This window comes from Chinchilla lanigera, unplaced genomic scaffold (assembly GCF_000276665.1).
Source record: "Chinchilla lanigera isolate Chin_1 unplaced genomic scaffold, ChiLan1.0 scaffold00026, whole genome shotgun sequence".
Lineage (NCBI taxonomy): Eukaryota > Metazoa > Chordata > Mammalia > Rodentia > Chinchillidae > Chinchilla > Chinchilla lanigera.
Genome location: NW_004955427.1, coordinates 9,746,722 through 9,759,249, shown reverse-complemented (window position 1 = coordinate 9,759,249; position 12,528 = coordinate 9,746,722). Strand labels below are relative to the sequence as shown.

The following is a 12,528-nucleotide window of genomic DNA, read 5'->3' as shown; positions in this document are numbered from 1 at the left end:
CCTCAGCATGTGCTGTGCCACTGAGATACACCCCAGCCTTCATAGACTTAATGTTTTGAGAGCCCAGGGTACTATGGTTCTTGGTTGACACTGTGTAAGGATTCTTTTGAGTTCAATGAGCTATATGCAAAGCCCAATTTTTGGCCTTACACAGATGGCAAGCAACACATCAACACCAATGGTCACTGTCATCATGATTTGCTATTGTTATCATTAACACTGGCCCAGTTTATTTACCATCTGAAAATGAAGAAATGTTCCTGCAATGGAAATTCTAGAATCTACCTCAATGAAATGAAGCAAGATCCCCTCAATGACTTTGCCCAGTTTATAAATTCATGGCTCCCACATCCAAAGCAAATGTCTCTGAAATATATCCTTTAAGTATCAGTTTCTGGGGTCACTCAGGCAGGAAGACAGAGAGAAAGCATGGGTGGGACCATACTGGGCATAACGGATGATTCCTGATGTGAGAGTCCACTTTTACAAGGTGGAGAAGTGGAGGGATTAGTCACACTTGCCATGCAGGTTCAAGGCCCTGAAGAGGGGCCGAAGATGCTGAGTCAGAGCAAGAACAGTCGACACAGCGGAAGATGACCACGGACTCCTAGCCAAGAGTGTGGGTGAAGTCTAAGAATAGGATCGACTGAGGTAGGCCCGGAATGAATGCACCAGGCCATAGAAGGACATCTGGGAACACTTTCTAGAGAAACTGTAGGGTTGGAAAGGCTGTGGTTTGTGGGTTGCTGGAAACTACACTATGGATGGAAAGAGAGGCAGGAGCTAAAGATTCCAAAAAGGATCAGAGGGTTGGGATATCTCTTCTCTCAGTGAGCCAGATGGTGTGAGGGCAGTGTGTGAGAGGTCTCCAAAGTGATGGCTCTAAGGGCCCTTTGAGCTCATAGTCTTCCTGTCACTACAGAGCTTATTGCATCCAGGTCAGGTTGTCCTTAGGAGCACAAGGTATGAGGGCAGCATGTGCTCCAATTTTAGTATATGTGCTGCCGAAGCAAGCACCAGCGTGCGCTCCAAAGTGCAGCAACCTTATACACTCTGAGCTGTCCTACTTTATACTCCCAGTGCGTGCCACAGTGAAAGTGTGCCACGTACTCTAGGCTGTGGCCCCTCTTCTAGAAAGAGAATTCAGTTGCACTGCGTTCTGAGGGTGATGCTGGGTGCTATAAGAAGTGAAGAACTTAGAGTAAGGGGGACCTGGTTTAAATGCTATTTTGTTACTTAGCTCCTTTATTTAACGCTTCTCAAGGTTGGTCGTGTACTCTGTAAAACCAGAATAATAAGACAACCTGCAAGTCTCTGTGAGAGGTAATGCATGAAAAGTGATGAAGACATGCTTTGGGAAAAGACTTTTTTTTAAGTAAATGGTACCTCATATTTAGTAATAAAAGTAGTTATTTTCATTTACATGTAAGCTTTATATTTTAACTTCTACTTACATTACAAGTTGATTATATCCCGGAAATAGCTGTGATTATGGCAAGACACGGATATTACCTGGAGACAATATATCTCACCTATGAATTTTCTATGGAGGAAAAGCTCTGTGGGATATTATTATTATTATTATTATTACTATTATTATTACTAATATATTAGACTTCTAAAGTCTACTTACTGGGAGAAAGGAAAATTTAAACATGTATTGTTCATCTTTTTATGCTTCATTTACAGATGTAAAACATGTGGCTATGGCTTCCATTTTTGGAGACCATGAATAAACTTAAATTTGACATCCTTCCCCTCCCACACAAGGTGTGATAAGAAAAATATGCTGAATGTTTAAATTTTTAAAAAATTGTTGTAATAAAAGATACATTACCATTAATACCCTCAAAATACCTGGTCTCACTTCAGATGTGCTTATCCCGTCATTCTTGGACACCCTCTGAAGTAATTCTAGAAATTCTCTCTCATGAATGCCTGTAGTTGCTCTGTTGCGGCTGTCTCAACGTCCTGAATGAATTCAGAATATCCACCTTTAATGGTTATTTTGACTTTGGGGAAGATCCGGGAGTTCATGGTGCCAGATTGTTGAGTGAGGCAGACGAAAACACACTGAAGTTTTAACGAGCCTGCCTTCACATTGGATGGCACACAGCAGCCTTCACTATATTTTTTATCACGTCTGGTAAAGACACTCAGAAAAGAGGACTTCCAGAACTGCTTCACAAAGCAGCAAGAATGATGCATACACATATTTGAAGCCAGGAGTATTTTGAGAGGGATTAATGGCAATGTGTTTTTTGTCATAATCATTTTTAATTTAAATATTTATTGTATAGTTTGATCATCCCTTTGTGGTGTGTATGTTTGTGTGTGTGTGAGTGTGTGAGTGTGTGAGTGTGTGTGTGTGTACTCTTCTTTCAAATTTCTTTCTACAACTTCAAAGGAGATTCTCCCACTATCAAGCTAATTCTTTGGAAACTTACTATTGAGAATTATGAGAAGAATTGATGGGAATAGAAGAATGAAATGTTCCCAAGCTATAGCTGGCAGTGAAGGAACCAGGAAATGTGGATCGCTGGAAATTAAGCGTCAGGGAGGTGGGAGATATTTGCTTGGTACTCCTGTTTGTTCCAGAAATGGAAGTGAAGACTTATAATTATGAAATTGATTTTTTTTATCATTGGATTGCATTCCTATCAGTATGCCATTATTCCGGGACTGAACCATGTGAGAAGTAATTTTTCTAATTAGTTTTAATAAAGTAACAAAAATTCACATTGACATAAGTCACAGTTAAAGAGCCACTTAAAGAGATGGCCAGATAATTAAGTTGCCTACAGAAAAAGATGTGGCAAAGAAAATTAAATTGTGGTTCCCAAATTTTAGGACATATAAGAATCAGCTGGGAACATTTTTAAATGCAGACTCTTGGACCCCATCCTGAGCAGCTTTGATGCTGTTTTACTGGGGTGTGGGACCTGGGTGTGTGCACGTTCTATTACTCTCTGTATGACACTGATGTGAGGAGATTATAAACCCCTCTTAGGCTCAGCCCACAGAAGACCTCTCCAGATAGATCTGTGTGCCTCAGGGGTCCTAGGGCTCAGCTATGGAAATCAAAGCGTTAGAGTGTCCCTTTGGACCATTCCTGAGAAAAGTCTTTGGACTTCTCTGCTCTTTGTCCCTAACCACATGTGCTAGAAAATCTCAACTTCTCAATTTCTCCGATCATCTCCCTCTCCAGCCCTTGGAATCCAGGAGTTAACAGAAGACAGTAATCTATATTTTGTCTCTGATTTACACAATAAACGTTTAACTGAAACCTCCTTCAGTATTCACACCAGCTAGTACATCACATGGACCAGAGCAAAGCACACTTTTACAAAAATCTTAAATAGAAAGGTCATTGGAAAGAAGAGTTGGGCAGTGGATTGTAAGAGTTAATTTGCCCAATTTCGAGAAAGAATGCTGAAATAAAGCAGGGAATGTTTTGCTTCCAGAAGCTTTCGGAAGAAGACGCACTTGTATCAGTAGCAAGTTCCCTTCCCTCAAATCAGCTTTGTGTGTAGATTAATCAGGTTGTCCATTTAAAAACCATTCAGTGGAAAATATTTATGTTCATCTCCCAGTGCAGCTTACCGAGAGCTTTGAGAGCCTGAAGCGGAAGGTGTCAGTGCCATCCGGGAACTGAGCCTAATAATAAAATCCCAAATTGTCTAAAGCAACATCCCCCCCCGCCCCGCCCCGCGTCTGTCGCTGCGCTTATCATGCAGGTGACATCAAGAAAAGTGACCGCCAAAGCAGAGCTTGCAGAATAAAGCTAGCCAGCAGCAAGCAATATTTTTATGAAAACTCAGGGCGATCACCTTCCTAATAAGCTAACGTTGCTGGAGTCTTCTTCCGTGACCTGTTAGTAAACTCGCCCAGTAACTGCCCAGGGAATAGTTGTACGGTTAGGTCTTCCCCACTGGTGCAGGAAGAAAGCCCAAGAGCAGACACACCCCGGTGTAATCTGCTTCGTTCCTCCAACTTTCGGTTCTGTTTCTAAAAAATAACCATCATGACCTGCCAAATTTGAGTACATGATATCTTGATGTCACGCTAAATTCATTTCAACCCTTCTGGCATCTTCTTCCTCTCAGCCATGGCTTGGCTGGGGATTAGTGAGGTGAAGTAAAAGGCAGGAGAAAACGCAGATACAAGGGGAAAGACCAGTCGCCTTTTGTATGTTCGAGCAATTTTTCTTTAGGAAACCCTTTCAACTAGACCTTCATCCTTTACCGGAAGTCTCTTCCAATAAACATTAAAATTATTGATGGGATAAAGCAACTAAATTGTAAAACATAAAAAAATGCAGTGAAAAGATTTTTAAAGATTTTATTATTTTTTTTCTCAATATAGAAGTAAAACATTAGCATTGTGGAAAATACAAGGCTGTAATACATTTTGGACAACCTTATAGTTATTAGTATATTGGATTCCAGTATGTGAGATATGATTTTATTTAAAAGAAAAACATAAAAGAAACCATTAACCAGTGAATCAGGCTTTATTTTCCTCTCCACAAATGCTGGTAATTCATCAGTTGGTTTTTTTTCGAGACTTGGTGGAGCTATTCAAATAAGCTTGAAATTTAAAACAAACATATATTCCAGACCGAAAAGTCTAAAGCCCCACATCTCCAAGGGAGATGGATACTTTATGTTCCATCCTGCTTTCATAAATAAGTATTGACATCACACATATTCCAAACAGAATTGCAGTTGACATCTTGTCTTCTTTGGCTAAATGTGCTATCATGGGCACCTGTACTTACATGAGAAAATAACAGAGAGTGGGTCACCTGCCTGCCCAGAGCTGCCTTAATAAGATGAGCATTTTTGCAAAATTTGAAGTATACAAGTTCTATGAGTGATAAGACTGTTTCTCTTTCAACTGACAATATTTCATCAGCTTAATACAAGATAAGGAGAACTGCTTACAATGCCACACTTCAATAATCCTTTCCAAGAATGACTAAAAAAACCAAAATCTTTACAGAAAATGTCTCATATATTTCAATTCAGCTTTAAATTGGGCACTTAAAGGAATTATGCTACACTGAAGTTTATCAGCCTAAAAATATCAAGCAGGGTCTATAAAAAAGAATACAAGATATATTTGATATTTCCCTTCTATTAAAGATTAGTACCTGGTTTCCTCCCTGAGGAAAGAACACAGCCTGAAGATACTAAGGCAGAAGAAATAAGCCACTGTAGAGGGGTCATACGGTGAGTGCTAAACCTTTTGTCATAGCATTTCAGTGTTTCTCTGGCATGAGTAGATTTTTTTTTCTAAAAAGACCACCCCAATGGGATAAAGAATATCTGGAAAAAAACAGGCAGCAAATATCAGACTTAATGATGAGAAACCGGAAGCTTTCTCGCTAAGATCATAAACAAGGCAATGATGCTACTGCTTTTCGGGCATCATACTGGAAATCTTCGCTAATTCACTAAGACAGAAAAGAAAAGAAAAGGCATCTAGATTTGGAAATAATACTGGCTTTCTTTCCAAATGACAGGATTGTCTATGAAAACCCTAAACAACTGGCAAAATACCTCCCAGAACTAATGAAAGACTGCATCAAGATTTAAAGTACAAAGATATTGTACAACAGAAAATTCCTCTCCTGTAGCCCGGTATTATAGTTTGTGTCTAGATGTCCACTAGCCATGGGAGGTGAGCTTTTCAGAGGTGGCTGGATCTACAGTGTGTGCTGCTAGGATTAAGGGTGTGTGACAGTAAATCAGTCCATTAATTGGTTTGGCAGAATTCTGGCTAGGATTGAGGTGTTACACCCGCCCTAGATCAGGTACCCTGCACACAATATAAGGGGTAAAAAGAGCCTTGTCCCCCTCCCTGTTTGCTTTTGCTGCCTTTTGGACATCATGAACTGTTCTCCTCTGCCAAGCCATCCTGTCTGAGAGCCAGCAGAACTAGGGGTGGACTGAAACCTCTATAAACTGTGAGCTAAATAAACCTCTCCTCCTTTCGCTTTGGGGGTTGTGTATTTTGTCTCAGCAATGAGAAAAGTAATTAAAACACCCAGCAATTAGCAAGTGGTATCACACAAATATGCATGTCTGAAAATGCCATCATTAAATATGGTAAAAAGGAAGATCTCACTAAAGAAGATATACAGATATCAAATAAAGGCAAACATGAAGAGGAGTTCAACATTATATGTCATTAGGGGACTGTCAATTAAAACAACTTCTATCCATGTACTATCACAGTGAAAATCCAGGACACTGAAAATACCAGTGACCATTGGGCATGTGGAATAGCAGGAACGCTCATTCATTGTAAAATGATACAGCAGTGCTGGAAGACAGTTTCACAGCTTCTTTAAAAGTAAACATACTTATACCATACTACCCAAATACCTTGTGGTTACCAAAGGAGTTAAAAACACACCCACATAAAATCTGCCCGTGGATATCTATAACAATTTTGTTCATCTTTGAACATTTAGAAGCACCCATGACATTAAATGGATAAACTGAAGTATATCCAGACAAAGGACTATTATTCAGTGCTGAAATGAAATGAAAGAAATTTAAATGTTTATTACTAATTAATAGAAACTAATCTGGAATAGCTACCTACTATATGAATCCAGCCATATGACAACCTGGAAAAGACAAAAGTGTGAACATATCAGTGGTTACCAGGGGCTAGTGAAGATGTCTGAGGTACAGAACAGGATTTGAGGGCAAGAAAATACTGTGTGTGGTACCGTAGTGGCAGATACACGTCATCATGTGTTTGTCCAAGAATGTACGACACCATGAGTGAAACTTAGCACCTTTGGATGACAGTGACGTGTCAATGCAGACACATCAGTGGAAACCAGTTGTAAAAATCCACCACAGGGGCTGGGGATTTAGCTCAGCGGCACAGCGCCTGCCTGGTAAGCACGAGGTCATGAGTTCAATTCCCAGTACCGGGAAAAAAAAAACAAACATACAATTTAAAAATCCACCACTGTGGTGGGGAATGTTAGAAATGAAGAAGTTCGTGGAGGCATGGGTATAGGATAGATCTCTGAATAATACTTACATATTTATGTATCCACTATCATTTTACTTATCCATTCATCTATCTCTTCAATTTCTCCAGAGGTCTGTAATGTTCATTGTGGAGGTCTTTCACCTCTTTGGTTAGGTTTATTCTTAACTATTTTATCTTCTTGGAGCTATTATAAATGGAATTGCTTTTCTGATTTCTTTCTCATTAGGTTATTGATACATATACAGAAAAACTCTTGATTTTCACATCCTGCTAATTTGCTGGATTTATTAATTCTAAGATCCTTCCGGTGAGTGCTTTACGGTCTTGTAAGTGTAGAATCATATCACATGCAAACAGTAATCATTTGATTTCCTCTTTCCCTTTTTGCATCCTTTTTAATTCTTTGTCTTTCATAATTGCTCTGGCAAAAATTTCAAGTACTATATTTGCTACAGTTTAGATAGATGTCTCCCCAGATCTCATGTGCCCATAAGTGAGGCTTTGGGGAAGTGACTGGGTCATGCGTGCTTGACTCTGATCAGTGAATTAGCCCACTGATAAGTTCGTAGCTAAATGCGGTGTTGGATGTTGGGAGGTGAAGCCTGGTCTGAGGAGGTGGGGCATCAGGGTATGGCCTGGAAGGGTCTAGCTCCCATTCTTTTCCCTTTACTCTCTGCTTCTGTTCACCATGCCATGAGCTTTTACCGTCTGCCATGCCATCCTGCCTTGGAGCCGGCCAACTATGGATTGAAACCTACAAAGAGCGAAAAAAACCCTTTTCTCCTTTGCATGTCAGGTACTGTGTTTCAGCAATGAAAAAGCCACTAAGACAAAACTGAACAAGAGCAGTGAGAATAAACACCTTTGAGGATAACTAGACACTTGGCCAAATTTTCCGGGTTGTTGGAACCTCTACCGCAAACACCAAGAAATCCTGAAAATATTTGTCTAGTGTGATGCTTCATGGATGCAATTATTTCTCTTATTATTGTCCTGTATTTCACTGCCTGTGACACCTAAACTTGGAAAGCTGAAGAGTGGGTTCTTAGTGCCGTTCATAATTCTTAATCTTGGAATCAAGGTTAGCAATACTTGGGAGAGGCTGTCTTATTTAAGACTGTTCCCTCTAACTGAAATACGTGGCCAGCAATTTTTTTCAGAGTCCCTTTATGTTCAGTCAAGATAGTCATCCTCAGATTCCCAGATGACTAATCCTCTTGCATTTTCTTATGAATTTCTATGTCGAGTCTGAGTCTTTTAATTTAATCACCTGGGGGAGAGGCTGAGTCTTCCTCGCAGGAAGCTGGGAAGTGTCATTTGCCCCGGCCGCCAGACAGCTCTGATGATGGAAAGGCGCCAGTAGGGTGTGAGAGAAGTTCAGCACTCTTCGAAGGCGTGTATCTGTCCTTCCGATCGATCCTGCAAAAGGGCACCGGGACCCAGAGGTGCCAGCGTGGAAGCCAGAGAGGAAACCTGAGGTGCTTCCTTTGTTCTGGTATTACTTTTGTGTTTATCCCTAAGATTCAAATAAACCAATCTACAATCCAGAATAATGTCCTTTCTTCAGAGCTCTTACCACCTAGACCCCTACAAATCTTCTCCAAGAGGCACTTTGCATTTTTGTTACCTAATATGTTCACTAGATCCCTTTCCATTTTCCAAAATAAAACTTCAAAAGAATTGAGATGTGTTATGTACGTGCGTCAACTTCCCACCATGAATGTAATCATTTTGTACTGAAAACATGTACCCTTGCAAATGAAAATCAGAAAAAGACCTCAGACTTCAATCAGTTCATTTAATTCCCAGGCCTCATTACCCAGAACTAACCCTTTCTCTTTATTTTTAACAACTGGAGAAGGTTGGATAGCAAAACACATCCTCAGATTCTCTCACATGGGAGTAGAAATGTCGTAAAAAGTATTTGTTTCCAACAAATCGAACTCTCTGATTTGTCTCTCTGCACAGCCTCACAAACCCTCAACGGCCAGCAGACTCTGAGGCCTGAGGAATCCTGGTCTTTCATAAGATCAGTGTAGACAGTGATGTCAGTGTGAGCCTCTGGCTTGCTTTTATTTCAAGGTAGAAGATGGTAGTGGCGAGTGTCAGTCAGACAAAAGCAGAAGCCTTCCAAGACAGCCACAGCTGTGACTTGGGCTTCCCCACTGGATAAGTCCAGTCTTCTCTAGTCAGTACATTCCATGGCATAAGCACTTACTGACCGTATTTATATTACATGTGTGGTGCTTGAGCCTTTGAGGTATGTAAAGAGGAGTAAGTGTAGATCCCAGGGAAGGAGCTGGGAGCCGAGGGGATGAAGTGCCTTCCTCTGCTTGCTCTGGAAATGCTCCGTTAATCCCTACAGTACTTCTTTAGTGACGATTTCCCATCAACTTATGAATAAAACCATTTTCGTTCCAGTAGAAAGCCTTCCTTTGCTAACTTCTACCATGACACTTTTTTCTCCCCTCGTTTACTCTTTTCTGGAGCGTTGTCTATAACTTTATGTAGCTTTCTCTATTTGCACTCTTACCGTGCAGCTCTCCATCTGCGCTTTCTATCACAAAGTCCGGGTTCCTCTTTGGCAGATCATTTCTACTTCAGAGGCAGAGGTGGAGCGAGAGGACACAGACATCCCAGGAAAGGAAGAATGCACAGGCCCAAAGGCCTCCATCTCGGTAAACAGGAAGTTGCACATTTGATTCAAGACTGAGGCAGCATATCTAAAAATGGTTCTTGAAAAGCAGAAAACTTGGCATTGTGAAAAATATAAGCTATCACAAAGAAGGTAAAGGAAATACATATGAGGTGTGGGGATTCCTGTGTGTGTGGTTATCAATCTAAAGTAAGGCCTGCAAAATCAACCTGACCACCCTGGGTCACTTCTCCCAGTGGACACAAGAGGGCAGTAGAGACCGGTGTACCTGTGGTAAGCATGGCAGTTTGTAGGGGTCAAATGGGGCAACTCTTGCGGCAGGATGGTAGGGTGAGGAGGCTGACAGGAAGTTCCTATGAGGTCACCACTACGAGGAAGCTAAACGATTGGACAAGAGGTACGTCTCAGAAAGACAATGAGGTTCTATCAGTAGCAACCATCTGCCTCTCCCCACCTCACGTCACTCTGTTCACTTACCTGCTCTGAGGTCAAAGAATAAAATAAGTCCGTGGGTGGAAAAGCGTTCAAGAAACAGAGGCAAGCTGTACAGAGGTGTCAGGAGGCCGAGGGGAGCTGTAAAGGATCAGGGAAGTTAGGGGGCGGGTGATGGAGCCAGCGAAACTTTATTTGGACTAAGGAGGCAGAGATGTAGTCTTCAAATGAACAATGGTGTAGGTTTTGTTATATCTCATTTTAATTGTCAAAGTTGGAGGCAGGTTGGCAGCAAACGGAGTACAGAGGACATAAGGAATGTGTAAGACAGTCTGTATGCTGACTTTCAAGAGAGCAGGAGAAGGGTGTGTGAAAATACCCATAGACATTGCCTCCAGTGCTGAGCGTGGGGATAGAAATCCCTGTGGAGAATTACAGGGAGTGTGCTCTCCTTAGGACAAAAAAAAAAAAACTAAATTTCTAGTAGCTTGAGGATTCTTTCTTTTCATTACATCTTTCTGTAGCATTTGCATTTTTTTATCATCAGTGTAATTGTTATAACCTAGTAGTTTGAAAACACAGATAGTGCATTCCGGAAAGCAAGAAAATTATCCAAGCGTTTTTGTTTACTATCCAGGCTGATTCCATGGGAGCAAAGTTAAGGAAATGGGGAATATGGACAGAGGGGGTTTGAAATAGAAATGGAGAGATTGAAAAGAGATGGGGATTCAGACCTTGTCCTCACGCAGCAGCTGAAGCTGTGGAAGTGGACTCTGACGTAGAAGAGTATGCGACAGCACAAAGGTCCAATACGGTTTCTAGAATAATTTATAGGAGTACTGTTCTCTTTATAGGAGTACTGCACTGGCAACTGTTCTCGCTGACAAAGATTGCTGTTCCACTTTGGAATAGCACTAGTCATTGTTTCTTGGGAAACGCATAAACAGAACTATTTGCTTTCATATGAGAAGTTACTACAGGCTTTTTACATCATCTCATCAAGAGACAGATCGCTCCAGGTATCAAAAAATGCTGAAAAATTGTAATGACATACAGGGTTGATATTTACAAGAATGCAGAATTTGGGCCAGTATCTGATGGAGGAGAATATTGTACATTGCCTTATTCACAAATATAGGTGGAATTAGTATTGCTGAAGAAAATACATTCGTGCAAGTCTTAGTATGTATACTCGAATGTATTTGTCATTGTTTACTGTCACTATTATCAAAATATCCATGTTGGTAAGAATAGAGATGTTCAGTTAAGTAAACCAAAGGCTTTTAACTATATGCACACATACTTTTGATTTCTCAAAATAGAAAGCAAGCATTCATTTTTGTCTGGTCATGTATATTGCAAACAAAGATAAAGAAGATCAAAACACACAGAGAAACAACCATGAAAGCCTTCTAGCACATACGTGAAAATCTCAACTGTTTGCAAAAATGTGACCAATATCATATCTGTTTTGGCAAAAGAATAAGCACTATCAGTTATTCACAATTATCATAACAATTAGCAAATGAAAAGCCTAAGCAAAAGAGAAGTGCAGGATTAAGTTTAGAAAAAAAAAAAGGTGAGGAGATGTAAGATCCCCCAAAACAAGAGCAGTTCCAGCTTTGTGCCCTTGTTATGATGTTGTACTTTTATTTTGTTCCTTACCTGTGCTTTGGCTTTCTCATTTAAGGAAAACCATGCAATATTTAAACTTCTGTGTCGGATTTGTTTCAGTCAGTGTTACAGTCTCAAGCCACTCCAAATGATTCCAGTGTGCAGGAAGTTCGGAGGTCGACTTTGTGGAAGTGGGAGGGAGATCTAGGCGTGAGGGTAGGTGGGAAGGTAAAGGAAGGGGGAGCGAAAGTGAGACGGTCCTGTATGTATGTGTACCTCTTCCCCAAGGTCAGTGTCATTATTATTTATCACAAAATACTTACTAATTTTTCAGAAAGAATAAAAAAGGCTCTAAAATGCTCACCACCTCTAGTGCCTCCTTGCTAAGTAACACAAAACTTGTCTCCTTTAAAATCTTCAGCGGTGTCCTCTGTAGAGCACCTGCTCAGCCTCATCTGAGTCTCCCCAACCCCATCCATGTCAATTTCTCCGGCCAGAATATTCTTTTCAAAAAATTACAGTTACAAAGAATTGAGAAAACATGTTTTTTAAAATATAGACTGATTTCTTTTAAAACCAAGCTGAATCCTTTAGAGCAAATATACTGATGTAGGTGTGTTCACTAAATTTTGTTTTGTGTGTGTGGGGGAGTAAGTGATGTTTTGTTCTGCTATAAAAGATCTTCTAAGATGTGAATGGGAGAAAATGCATGACCTGGGAGCATTAACAGAATAACCAAATTACAAAATCAGAATGAAGATAAGTTTCCACAAATAGTTGTCCTACTACCAATGAAGCTTCTAATA

At 40.4% G+C, this 12,528-nt stretch overlaps 1 pseudogene; it reads left to right on the top strand.

Moving 5' to 3' along the window:
• Nucleotides 1-12,528, top strand: part of LOC102018416 — a 35,873-nt pseudogene that overhangs the window by 20,912 nt on the left and 2,433 nt on the right.